At 37.6% G+C, this 13016-nt stretch overlaps 1 pseudogene; it reads right to left on the bottom strand.

Moving 5' to 3' along the window:
• Positions 1–849: 849 nt before the first annotated feature.
• On the bottom strand, positions 850–945 carry LOC140497942 (U6atac minor spliceosomal RNA; annotated as a pseudogene).
• Positions 946–13016: the final 12071 nt, after the last annotated feature.

Below are 13016 nucleotides of genomic sequence, written 5' to 3'. Positions count from 1 at the left end.
ACTAGACCTTCATGACACCAGGGGTTGGGTTGGATGGCCTCTGAAGTTGCTTCCATCTCTACAACTGTGAACCTAAGTCAACATTTAAATTTTTAAGAGCATATACTTGATACTTACATCCATTAGAAAGTTGTCATATCTAAAACATTGGATATGAATGAACTGGTTTAGTGGAGTCAAACATGCAATATGCAAGAAAACCATACAAAATGTGTTGATCTACAAAATATGAAAAATGTTATTTACAAGATGTCTTTTGCCTCTCCAAGGAAATGAAAGTGATAATAAATGTCATATGCAATTTTAAAAATTGGATCTTCTAACTTTGTCAAGGTGTTTGAAAGCAGCGAGGTTTTCACAACTAATTCCTCAGTATTCAATTAACAGTTGATTAAAATACATTTTTTCCTGTACAACTCAAACCGATGTAATCAACATACCTCTGGAGTTAGCAACTAATTCAATTTGCTCACTGACTTATGCAGACGATAATAAGGATAGCTATAACCTGTATATAGAAAGTAAACAAAGCGTAAATGCCTTGGGAAAACAAAACAAAAGACAAAATTAGGATAGTTATTTGTTCGGTAAATTGTTCCTCCCACACAATAAAACACTTCAAACTTGCTAATTGACACTCCAAGATTACAGTAATTGATCCAAATGTTCAATGTTTCTAATTTTATGAAAAAAAAGTTTAACAGAATAAATAGAATTGAGCTAAAGTTAGTCATAATATTTTGATTGGTTTCATTTTTACTAGTACAGTGTTACATGGTGGTTTCATGAATGACACGCAGATAACAATAGGACACTTATATTTATGGCTTTTTACTTAATATGTGCTCTACCAAGGTTAGATGCCACAGAGTACGTGGCAATGCCTTAAATGTATATGTGTTGTAAAGGTCAGTGGGACCTCTTCCACCCTTATCGAGGGGAGTGTTTGGGAGGCTCTGAAGGAAAGTGTGGGAGAAAAGAGGTATTGGACTGACTATCAAACTGACGAGCTACACAGCCATTGTGCTGACCTCATTGTTGTATGCCTTTGAAACATGGACAGTCTACAAGCACCGTTCCAGGAAACTGAATCACTTCCATTTGAATTGTCTTGGAAAGATTCTGAAGATTACCTGGAAGGATAAGGGACCAGACACTGAGCTCCTTGCTAGAACTAAACTTCCAAGCATTCAAACTATGCTTCAGAGAGCACAACTCTGATGGGCTGGTCACATTGTTTGAATGCAAAATATACACTTGCCAAAAAGACTATGTTATGAAGAGCTCACATGGGGCAGATGATGGTGGTCAGAAGAGGCAATACAAGGACACTCTCAAGGTCTCTCTCAAGAACTTTGGATTTGATTGTGGGACATGGGAGACACTGGCACAGGACCGCTCAGCATGGCATGCCCACATCAGAAAAGGTGCTGCACTCTATGAACAAAGCAGAATTGAAACAGTTCAAAGGAAACATAGGATGCACAAATTTGGAGTATCCACCCCAAATGTTCACACTGAATATCTGTTCCCAATCTGTGGTAGAGCATTCCCAGCTCATATTGTCTGATCAACCACAGTTGGACACATTGAAATTTGACTTTATCATAGTGATATCATTTTGGTCCTCTTTGAGAAAAAGGACAATGACCACTCTAACAAGGTGTGAAGTTTGGAACCCGTGTTATTTGGAGCAAAATGACTATCAGCACATTCCACTTCTCTTTTCCATTATTTTAAGTAATATATCCAGGAAACTTGATATATTTATTCCATTAGTAACTTTGGCACTGATGCCTGCAGATTTTCCCATGTACTATCATTCTTAAAACTTTCTCCCCTTGTTTACATCTGCCTATAATTCTTTACCCACATTTTCTAGGCAATTTTTTGTTGATAACCTAAAAAAAGCATTAGAAGGATGTCTTTCTGACAGTGTCTCCTTTAGAGGCTCTTCATCATTCTTTCCAAGAATATGAAGGTGTCCCCTAGGTTTATATTAGACCTGTTATTTCTTCCCTTAACATCTGTTCCCTAAGTGATTTCATCTACAATGGCCTTGATTGCCATCTCTGACCTTTCCAATGTCATCTATAACACTTGACCTTTTCATAGTCCTTAACAGTTTTTCAATCTCCTATATTCAGCTTCATTGACAACAGTCTTGGGCATAGTTTTGTTGCTGCAAATTTAAAATAGTAAAGACCATTTCTTATATTTTAATTGAGCCCTTACTACTGTCCACCTTTAGAATTACTGGAGAAAACACAACCATTACCACAGTTCACCAGGATCAAAAGTGTTTTTACTTCATCCCTTTTCTGCCCATATCCAAAAATTTGCAAAATTCTGATACTTCTGTTGAATAGTTTCAATGCATTTCTTTTGTAAGAATTCCAATGGACATATCTTTGATCATACCATTCTAGATTTGAGCAGCAGTAAGCAGAGATGTTGGTGGGGTACCAGGATATTTATTGTTCTATATGTCTGGTGTGCAATACGTCACCTCAGATTCTAAGTGTATGTATGGAGGGTTTGGGACCACGTTGTATGCACTTTCCATGTAGCATATAGAAGAATGTGGATGCTTATTGGAAGGATAAGCAACAACATGAATTATTATGGAATATTAAACACTGAGACACTGGAATTCATGGCAAGACCTGAACACTGATTAATCATTAATCTGTTGCATTTTGAGTCTCACGATGAGAAAAGCACAAGGTCCCTTAACAAGCAGTAACACTTGGAGTTAATTTAACCTATATTCTCAGTCCTTCACATTGAGTTGATAATAGCAGGATTTATATGTATAGCAGGAGAGGTAGTAGATTGTAGTGAAGAGACTGTAGAACTTAGAAGCAAGGGTTCAAATACTGCTTCTAATACCACTTGAGTGTTCCTGGGCAAAGCGCAACCATTCAATGCCCAAGCAAATTCCCTATAACTTAATTATTAATTATGGAGAGTTTGTAGATCTGTGCTCATAGTGGAAGTCCTACACCAAGAATTCCCATTCTGATGAAACCATAGATCCTCCATGTATCTGTACATGATGTCCCAAAAATCTTAGCACAAGTTAAAGTTATTAAAGCTATTACAACAGCACTAAGACATTGGGACATCCTCTAGTACAAAAAGATATACCAGGTAGATAGATGTTTCATGTTAACTCCTCTAGTGCATGAAATATATTTTCCTCCTAAAAATGCCTCAATTAGATTGGGGATTCCCATGACCTACTTCTTCTAAGGTCTTATCAGGTTCTGTAGAAAACTTGCCCAATTTTATAAGAGATTTTCCATCCCCCTTACATGCAGTATGTATATTCTCTCTCACACATGAGGATTAGGTAGTCAACTCAATAACAGTTGTCACAAATATCCTTTTCACAATGTCACTAATATAGTATGATATGGTTTCAAAGTAAGCAAAATAAAGTACATACTTTTTTGCTCAGAATGAACTCCCCCCTAAAAAAGATAATTTTCATAGAAACTCCAGGGTTCAGTCTCAATGCTGACAATTAATGGATTTCTTTTATTAACCAGCAGATTCATGTAAGGGCCACATTCTTGTCTTTTGCAGAAGGGATGGGGGGTAGGGGCAAGGAAACTGATGGATTTTTTCTAATAAAGAAGAGTTAGGCTAAACAATCGGGGATTTTAGGGGCAAAGAAAGGTGTTGAAGGACCAAGAATCTCAAAAGCCACAGGAGGAAGAAAATCTGAGCGAGGATGGTACATAGGGTGTTATTTCATTCTCCTCCATAGTAAACAGATGCAGACGTTTTTATTCATTGTTCTCTTGCATTTGTCCATGATATTTTGATGAACTTCCCCTTGTCAGTCACATTCTCTCTGCAGTTAACCGTCCTTTTGCTAGTCTGTAATTCATTCCTCATTTTACAGCATGCTTTATGAAAGCCTTCTCACTTGTCCATCTTGTTTTCCTAGGTTGCAAATTATCTGCTGGCCATGTACAGTTACAAATAACCTTCACTGGCAAGTGAGGAAAATCTCTCTCTGTCTCTCTCTGTCTCTCTGTCTCTCTGTCTCTCTCTGTGTCTCTCTGTCTCTCTGTCTCTCTCTCTCTCTCTGTCTCTGTCTCTCTGTCTCTCTCTCTCTCTCTCTCTCTCTCTCTCTCTCTCTCTCTTTCTCTCTCTCTCTCTCCCTCCCTCCCTCCTTTTTCTGGGAAATGATGTAATTCTCCCAGTCTCTTCATTAGTGTCTCTCTCCCCATAAGGAGTACTTCCAACTTCTACGTAGAGGACAGCTGAGCATACAAAGACAATTACAGTTTAATATGTTCTTAACAACAGTGGGAAAGACTTCAAGGCAGCTTGTAAACGTGCTGAACAGACATCCAGAGAGTGGCCAGGTCTCACACTAGACACATCTTAAGCACCTCAATGTAAGTGAACTGATGAAGGGGGGGGAATTCACTTTCTTGTGGATGGGGCTTGGAGAGTGGAGAAATGACCACATAGGTTTCCCTGAGCTTTTAAATTCTGGTAGTCTTCTATAGGGTTCTTCTGCTTTAATCTTACTATTTTTAATTTGATTTCTGATTTAGAAGCATACATAGATCCCACCTTTGCTCCCTGCTATTTGTTTGACCTCTGGCATGCCCCTTAACCTGTTTATACCTCAACTTCCTTATCAAGAAGATGTGGAGGGTAGAACTAGCTAAGCTGGGGGTCCCTTCTAGCCCTCAATCTATGATTCCGCAACTCTCAGGCCCTCCCTTGACAACTCCCATCCTCCCCAGACTGATCAATTTAGTAGTCTGCAAACAGAGAGTAGTTTTTTACTCTACTGCCCTTTTGGCCTTTGGGGGTATATGGAATGGAAGTCATACCAGAGGGCAGCAGCTTTAGGTTTGAGGGCCAGCAACTTTGACAGGTGGTGATCTGATGAGAAATTCTTGGCCATCTCATCCTTTGGAAAGCATGATAATGCTTGCAACCCTTCAAATACTACCATTTAGGAGGCCCTCCCTATAACTGTGACACATAGGCTAACCATGATTCAAAGACCTTTCCAAGTCTAAAAGGAGTTATAGTCCACTCAAATAATCTAATTCCCCCCTTAGAAAGTCCTTCCTACTAAGAACACAGCAGGTGAGCATTTGAGAAATCATCATGCAGTCCTTTTCCCTTGACTTTCCTCATCTTGCTACTCACTAAACCTTTTGGTATCATTGTCAGAAAAGGATGTTTTTTCCATCCTTGATATTTATATTTGTAGCTTAATTTACTACCAGAAATCCAAGATGTCCCTTTCTAATTAACAAATACCATCACATTTTTATAGCACTTTAAGGTTAACAAACCACCTTCTAACAGTTCTTTAAGGTATATACTACAAATATTATTTTCCCCATTTTACACTTAAAGAAACTAAGACTCAGAGAGATTACATCACTTGCCAAGGATCACACAGCAAGTAAATATGAGAGACTGATTTGAACCCGGGTTCTAACTCTAAGCCTGCTTCTCATAAACATATACAAAGCATCGTCTAAATCAGGATGTAAAATAATGTGGCCAAAGAAATTTCCACAAGGAAATTAGATCAATTAAAACTGTTGAATAAAGGATTATTTGACTGAGGAATATACTGCCATCAACACTTTGCCTATAGTCCTTAAAGCTCACTGAAAACGCTCAAAATTCCTTTTCTTGTTTTTTCAACAACATGGTCTCTCTGGGGGATACCAAAACCTTCCCACCTCCTGAGCCAGGCAGCCTACAGTAAAAATTGGATTTATTTCTTCTAAATTAAAAAAGGCAGCCTCAGACCAAAAGAAAGAAAGAAAGAAAAAGCAAAGGCAAACAAACCAAATACAAAAATATATCAGCCCAATGTTAATTGTTCCAGACAACCCATCCAAATACTGCTGAAATACATGAGGATTTTCTCAGCCGACTAGATTTTTATCCTTTCCCCATTCTCCTTTGAGAATCTCTCCTAGCATGACAGAATGAAGATTTTACTGGAGACGTTTTATCTGTTTTCAGCACCAGGTTTTTATCAAAGTATTGTATTCTTACAGTCAAGTTCATACAAGGAGTTCAACAGACTGGAGAAGTTTATTATAATAGACTGATTATGAAATGGATTAAAAGAATCCACAGGTCAATCCTATTCCCTGAAATTCAATTCACCAAACATTTACTATGTCCCATGCATTGTGCTTAACACTGAGGACAGAAAGACAAAACTGAAAATGAAGCCCTGCCTCAAAGAGGTTACATTCTCTTAGGGACTCCCACATGTAAAGAGGCAAGTATCCATGATAATTTGGGGGGAGAAAGAGAAAACCAACAACTAGAGGAATGAAGAAGGCACACCAATGCTGAGCCTTTCAGAAACTTAAAGATTTGGAGGCAGGCATGAGCTAGGGGATAGAGCTGGGTGATGGAATAATGGAGGCCAGTAGGGGACAGCAGCTAGAACAGTTGCATGGAACATTGAGTGAGGGCCCTTATATCTTTACCATGCTCTCCCTCCATGGGCAGCATTATTACATCTATGTTAGCTACATCAAGAGCACAAATCACCTTTCAAGCTAGAAATTTTACACTTGCAAAAACTATTCCAAACATATCAAAATTAATAATCGATATGTTTGGGTTACTTTCACCTATGTTGAGGCAGGATAACATAAAGGATGGAGATATTGCCTGGAAACCAAGAAGACTAAGGTTCGAGTTCCACTCTGATATACGGTGTGACCCCTGACAAGTTATTTAATCTCACTGTGCTCTTGGCAATTCTTTAATATCAGAGGGTGCAGATGTGCATGGGTAGAAGGAATTTCCTCAAGTGAGAGTTCCAATCAACAAGATCATAGGTCAGGTCCCTGTCTATCTCTCTCAGGCATACCATACCTTCAAATTTTATTAGAAAATTGTTTTTCATTATCTACAACTGTTACTTAAAGATGAAAGGCATCTTTCTAGAAGTTTCTACATCTTAAATGGTCTGCTGAATTAACCTTAGACCTTCTTCTGTCCTTTGCAAGGCTCCTCTGAGTATCCCATTTCTCTTGAACAATTTTATAAAAATCAATCTCAGGGATTCATTTTGTCATATTTAGGCAGCGAGATTTATTTAGAAAGAACCAAAAATTTGACATAATATGGCTAAGACATAGGATCAATGTTCCTTCTTCCTCCTACTTGATGCTAACATTATAAAGGGTTCTGCTAGATTTAATGTGTTTCTTCCTGTCATCATGATGTCCTCTAACATTTAGAGCCTTTAGTAAGTGTGAAAGCATTGAATAAAAATGATCATAAGGCACTATTAATATTAGTATGAGTCTTTTAATGGAAATTTCCTCTTGTATCTAAACTAATTTAAATGCCAGAAGCTTTTGTTGGTAGATGACTCTATTGGCCTTGTGATAGTATCACAAACTCAAGGAAAGGTGATTTGAAAAGGAAACATTAAAATTAAGCTAATGGTAAAACAGGTACTGAGTACTGTTATCAACCAGGCTGTGGGAGTCGCTTAGCAGAAAAATTAATCTTTTTTTAAAAAATTCTTTATATGTCCCATGAGATCTGCTGGGTAGCTTTTAGTTCTCAAGTTAGTTGAATTCTCCTTTTTCCCTTGCAGGTCACCTTTACCATCAATGAGGCACTGTGATAATTTCCCTGAAACTCTTTCTAGGTAATCTGACTTTTGTTCTCATCAGCATGGTTTCCATGATGCCGTATCCCAACATCTTCACTTTTAACCCTTCTGCTGCAGAACTCAGCTGCAGTATCCACATAATGGGATTTTGGCAACATTCCACAACTGTTGGCATTTCTGGGTTGTCTGGTCTCATCAGGGAGGTGAAAACTTAGCCAATGATACAACCCTGGTCATCTAATGGCCTCCATGCACTGAAATGCATTTGGAAAGTCTGTTAAAGACCCTCCAGTCACATGGTCCATGTATTTATTATGCTGCAAAATAAAGGATCCTGTAGAATGTTCCTCTAATTTTTGCAAGCTGCAATGCATATGTCTGTATATATACATATGACTTTACCACTATTTATGCTCTATCCAAAAATATAGTTTTATACATCAGTATTGACCCTATGAACTTCTAATGTATTATTTTTTTCAAATGATAGTTTTTAGGAGCCATCATATATTTCAGAGTTATGGAGTTCCTGATGATTTATTTAGCTCAGTTTCCTCTTCTGTCAATGCTGTTCCATCTGGTACTCCTTTGGCATCTCATCTAGTCCTCTGTTACCATCTTACTCTCTTCTCTCTCCTTCCTGTTAATTATCTTGCCTTCAGTCTACATTCCTAGGCATCGCCTCTCATGCATCTCTCCTAGTTCCAGTCTCAGAAGTCAGTTACCATGTTGTGGTAATGATTGCCCATTATTGTGTTGACAAAAGTAGAGTTTACTCTCCTGAAGTCTTATGCCAATGAGGTGACTCAGCATTGGTTAGGGCTATACTATAGAAGAAGCTCCTACTGAGCCAGAGGGTCTTTGAGCACAGATTCAGTGAAAGATTATATGTCTGTAGTCTGACAACATGAGTTGAGAAAGCTGAGAAAGGCTCATCAAGGACACTGGCTGATTAATGTGTTCACCTGTAGCAAAACACAGAAACCACCAAACAATCACTCAGCATACACTTATTAAGTGCCAACTACACTCCAGGTACCATATACTATATTATGGAGAAAGTACCACACAGATTAAATCATGAAGTAGAGATTTATAGGTACCAGGGACCATAAAGATTATCTAGTTACTTTATAGCCGAGAAAACTGAAAACCATAGAGGTTAGGTCAACTACCCAACACAGCTAGTTAAGTGACAGATTCGGGATTGGAATCCAGGGTTTCTAGACTCCAAAGTCTGTACACTATACCATGATACCTTTCTCATGGATATGTCGTAGGGGATGTAATTACAACACAAAGGAACTTTAAAAAAATTCCTTTGTTTTATGTTTTACTGATCCTTAAACACGATATATTGTATTTTCAACTTATTTGGAATCTCTCTGCCTCATGCCATAACGCAATTTTAAATTCACCAAAAAACTATAGAGAAGTTTTTAAAGGCAGTACCTTACTTATTGACTTTTAAAATAATAACAATGCCAAATTGAGGACCAGTGGTACAATTTTCCTCCATCGTTTTAGGACTAAAATGCTAAACTACTGGGCTTACTTGTAATAATAAGCAATTTTGAGTCTTGTCAACAGAACGGTCAAGTGAACTGAAAGCTCCACAGGAACTAACAAAAAACAACAATAATAAATAGCAAAATCAAATCAAAGAGAAAGGGAGGGAATCAATAGAGAAAGACATGGTTGCTCAGATTTCTGAAAAGGCCCAGAATGAGGGAAAAAGAAAGAAACCTAATAATTCTTCTATTATATAAATACATACATACAATACACATTCAGATCTCCACACATATAAACATACAAAAACTCTACATAGACACATATACATGACTAGACATACTATAAACACATACAAACACATCATATACACATATACATACACAATATACATATAGACACATACCTCTACATACATAACTACACACCCTTATACATATACATAGCACCTGCAGTCTTAGATGGCTGGAGGCAGGGAAGGAGTATAAACCAAAGGTATAATATGGTTTCCAAATAAAAACAATCAATTCATGCTAACATACATTGTCTTTCTTTATCTGATATTTTAACTTGAGAAGAAAAAAGAATTTTCAAGCACCGGGATAGTTACTTTGTTCTCATTAGCACACAGCTGCTTATGATTTTGCTTACATGTTTGAACACTATTCTTGGAAAAGGCAATAGCCTTCAATATGTACCAGATGTAAGCAACTGTTTATTCCAGTAAGATTCTTGCTTCAGTGAGTCAAAAGTTCACTGAGTAAACAGACCCAGTATATAAGCAGAACTACTTTTATTGTTGGAAATCAGAGAATTCATTGGAATCAGTGATGGCCATTAATTATCCCATTAGCTAGAGTATTTAACTATAGGGAGGAGTGGCACCCACTCGATTGCTATAATTTTATATTTAATTATGCCTTGTTCCAGGAAATCTGAAACATGATTGCAATCATGAACTCCAACTTAGGGAAATACCTACAAATTTCACATTAATCAACATTTTCTGATGGTACAGTGAGTTAATAATTTACCATGAATGTAGCATTCTAAAGGACCACAAAGTTCTCTTTTTCGCAACTCTGTGAGAAAGATAGTGTAAATGTTATATTTCATTACTTAAATGAGTCTGTCATATCCTGATTCCTTCTAGTGGTACAGATGTCAACCCATCCATACTAGCTTATCTGTGTAATTCTAAACAATGTTTTCCAGCTCTTCTATAGATGACCTGTCCAAAGTGCTGGAGTCTTTTGACATTCTTTGGGTAGCAATTAACTATGCATTAGTTTGGATAGAGTCAACCTGTTTTTCAGATGTGGAAACCATAGCTATGAAAAGTCAAATGGCTCATTCTAAAAGGGACAGAGCCTTTGCCTATGCCCAGGTCTTCTGAGTCTACGTCTAAGGCTTATCTATAATCTCTGGAAAAGGAATCAAGTATAACATAAGTTGAAATTTAATGGTCTTGATACAATCCCTAGGTAACCTGACAAAATGCATCACATCACCTTATCAGCTCAGTGCTGGATTATTGCCATGGTCTCTTATTCTCCAATTCTCACCTACTCTACCCCCCATCAGATTCACTGTCCTAAAACACCATCACCACATCTCTTGGCAAAAGATTCTTCTTAGCCCGTCACTAGCAACAGGATAAAATCTTGACTCTGAACTAAGGGACCTAGCATTCAGTGCTACTCATGATCCCCAACCATCATTTGACTTTTCTCATTTTGTGCACTCTCCCTTCAGTCAACCTGGTTGACACACTGCTTTCCACTTGATACCTTCTGTATTCTCCTTTCTCTACCTCCGCTCACAATTCTCCCTCTCTCCAGAATGTCTTCCTCATTCCTCTCTGCCCATACAAACAAACAAGTTCAATCCAAGTCTCACCTTCTTTGTGGGGCTTTCCTCAGCCCATGGCATTCTGCCCCCTCCTTAGGACTCCAATAGCACATGTTACCTATATGGTTCATTTAGCATCCCAATATTACTCTATACCTGATTTGTTATTTTCACTTATTTTTTCTAACAACTAGATTTCAGTCTCTTTGGAGCACTGGCAGAAGACCTTTGTTCGAATCTTGTCTCTTGCATTAGTTTTATGACTATCTCAAGAATATGTGTAATCTCAGAACTTTGGAAATGGAAGGGACCTCAAGGACACACCCACCCACACCTGGAAAAGGTCCAACTCCTATCTGAAAAAGAGTTCCCTGTTGAACAAACCAGATAAGTACTAGAACATCTAGCCTTTGGTTAAAGACCACCAGGAAGGATGATCCACTACCTCCAGAGACAGCCTAATCCATTTGGGGGCAGATATATAACTGCTGGGAAATTTTTCCTAACAATTTCCTCACAAATTTAAATATGTCGCTTTGCAACTTTCATCCATTTCTCATCGTTGTTCTTTCAGTGAAAGGCACTGAATTTTGAGCCTCAGTTTCTCTATCTGTAAAACAGGGGTAATAATTCCTAGATGGTACCTGCCTTACTTGGTAAAGCTTAAAATACCCTGTAAATAGAAGCTCATCAGCTCATGGCATCAAAGAGACCTGAAAGCCACATTGATGATCTTTGAGTCATTAGTGAGGGAAGGGACTGCATCTCTGATAGCACCACAGAATAAAATTTCAATAAATATTTGTAGATCACTGAATACTTTATTCATCAAGAGCAGGACACACCACAAAAATGGGGAGGAAAGTTCTTCAGGTCAGGCAGAGTCATTAGAAATAAATTATGCAGTATCTTTACAAAATACAATAATTCTCATTCAACTAGTTACAAAACACGTTTTAAAAAATCAGACAAATGATTACATATCAGCCTTTCCCAAAGAGTATAAGACTTCAGTTATTTTAGGGGTATAATTCATCTATTATTCTTAACTACCTTAATTTTTAAAAATAAAGCAGTAATTATTCTTTACATAGCCAAAATGAATAACATTGATCCCATACCCTAAAGTTCACATACTTAGTCACAGAGGCCATCATACCTTCACTTAGAGCTTGTTTACTCATTTTCAGATATAATTGTAATAAATTTGGTCATTGGTTTTTCCATTGTGGGGGTAAGGGAGGATTACTAGTGGCAGATGCACTGACAACAATGAAAAGAGAGAACTGACATCATCGTTGTGATCGTAAATAACATGTATTTACTTCTTATGTTCTGACAGTGTGCTAAGTGCTCTATAATTATCATCTCACTTGGTTCTCCCAACAACCATGGTAGGTAGGTGCTGTAATTATCCCCACTTTACAAATGAGGAAACTGAGACAAATGGAGATTAAGTGACTTGCCCAGGGTCACACAACTAGTAAGTGTCTCAGACCACATTTGAACTCTGGTGTTCCTAACTCGAGGCTCAGCAGTCTATCCACTAAGCCATCTAACTGCCTTGAGGCAATAAGCAAAAATAATATAGAAAGTATTATAGAAAGAAAAACATGGCACTTCAAAAAGCACAGTATTCTTGGGTCATTTGGTGTAAAAGAAAATGGACTGAACAATCCTACTTTTCAAATCCTACTTTGAAGGGGCCATTTGCATCACTTCATCTCTTGAGGTCTCAGTTTCTTCATCACTAAAATGGGAGAAATAATACATGGGGTTGTTGTAAGGATCAAGTGAATTATTATATGGAAAATATTTGGTAAACCTTAAAGCACTTTATTTACACCATTTAGTAGAGTCAAGCAGGAATATAAGTCTCATAAAATAACTATATTACATCATAGTGCAATCAGTGATTGGACATTTATTAAGTACATGGCACTGAGCTTGGCTCTGAGGATACCAAGACAAAATAAAAACAGTCCCTACCTTCGAGTTGGATCCA

This window comes from Notamacropus eugenii, chromosome 3 (genome assembly GCF_028372415.1).
Source record: "Notamacropus eugenii isolate mMacEug1 chromosome 3, mMacEug1.pri_v2, whole genome shotgun sequence".
NCBI classification, from domain to species: domain Eukaryota; kingdom Metazoa; phylum Chordata; class Mammalia; order Diprotodontia; family Macropodidae; genus Notamacropus; species Notamacropus eugenii.
The sequence above is the reverse complement of the archived record's forward strand: the minus strand, read 5'-3'. Positions and strand labels throughout refer to the sequence as shown.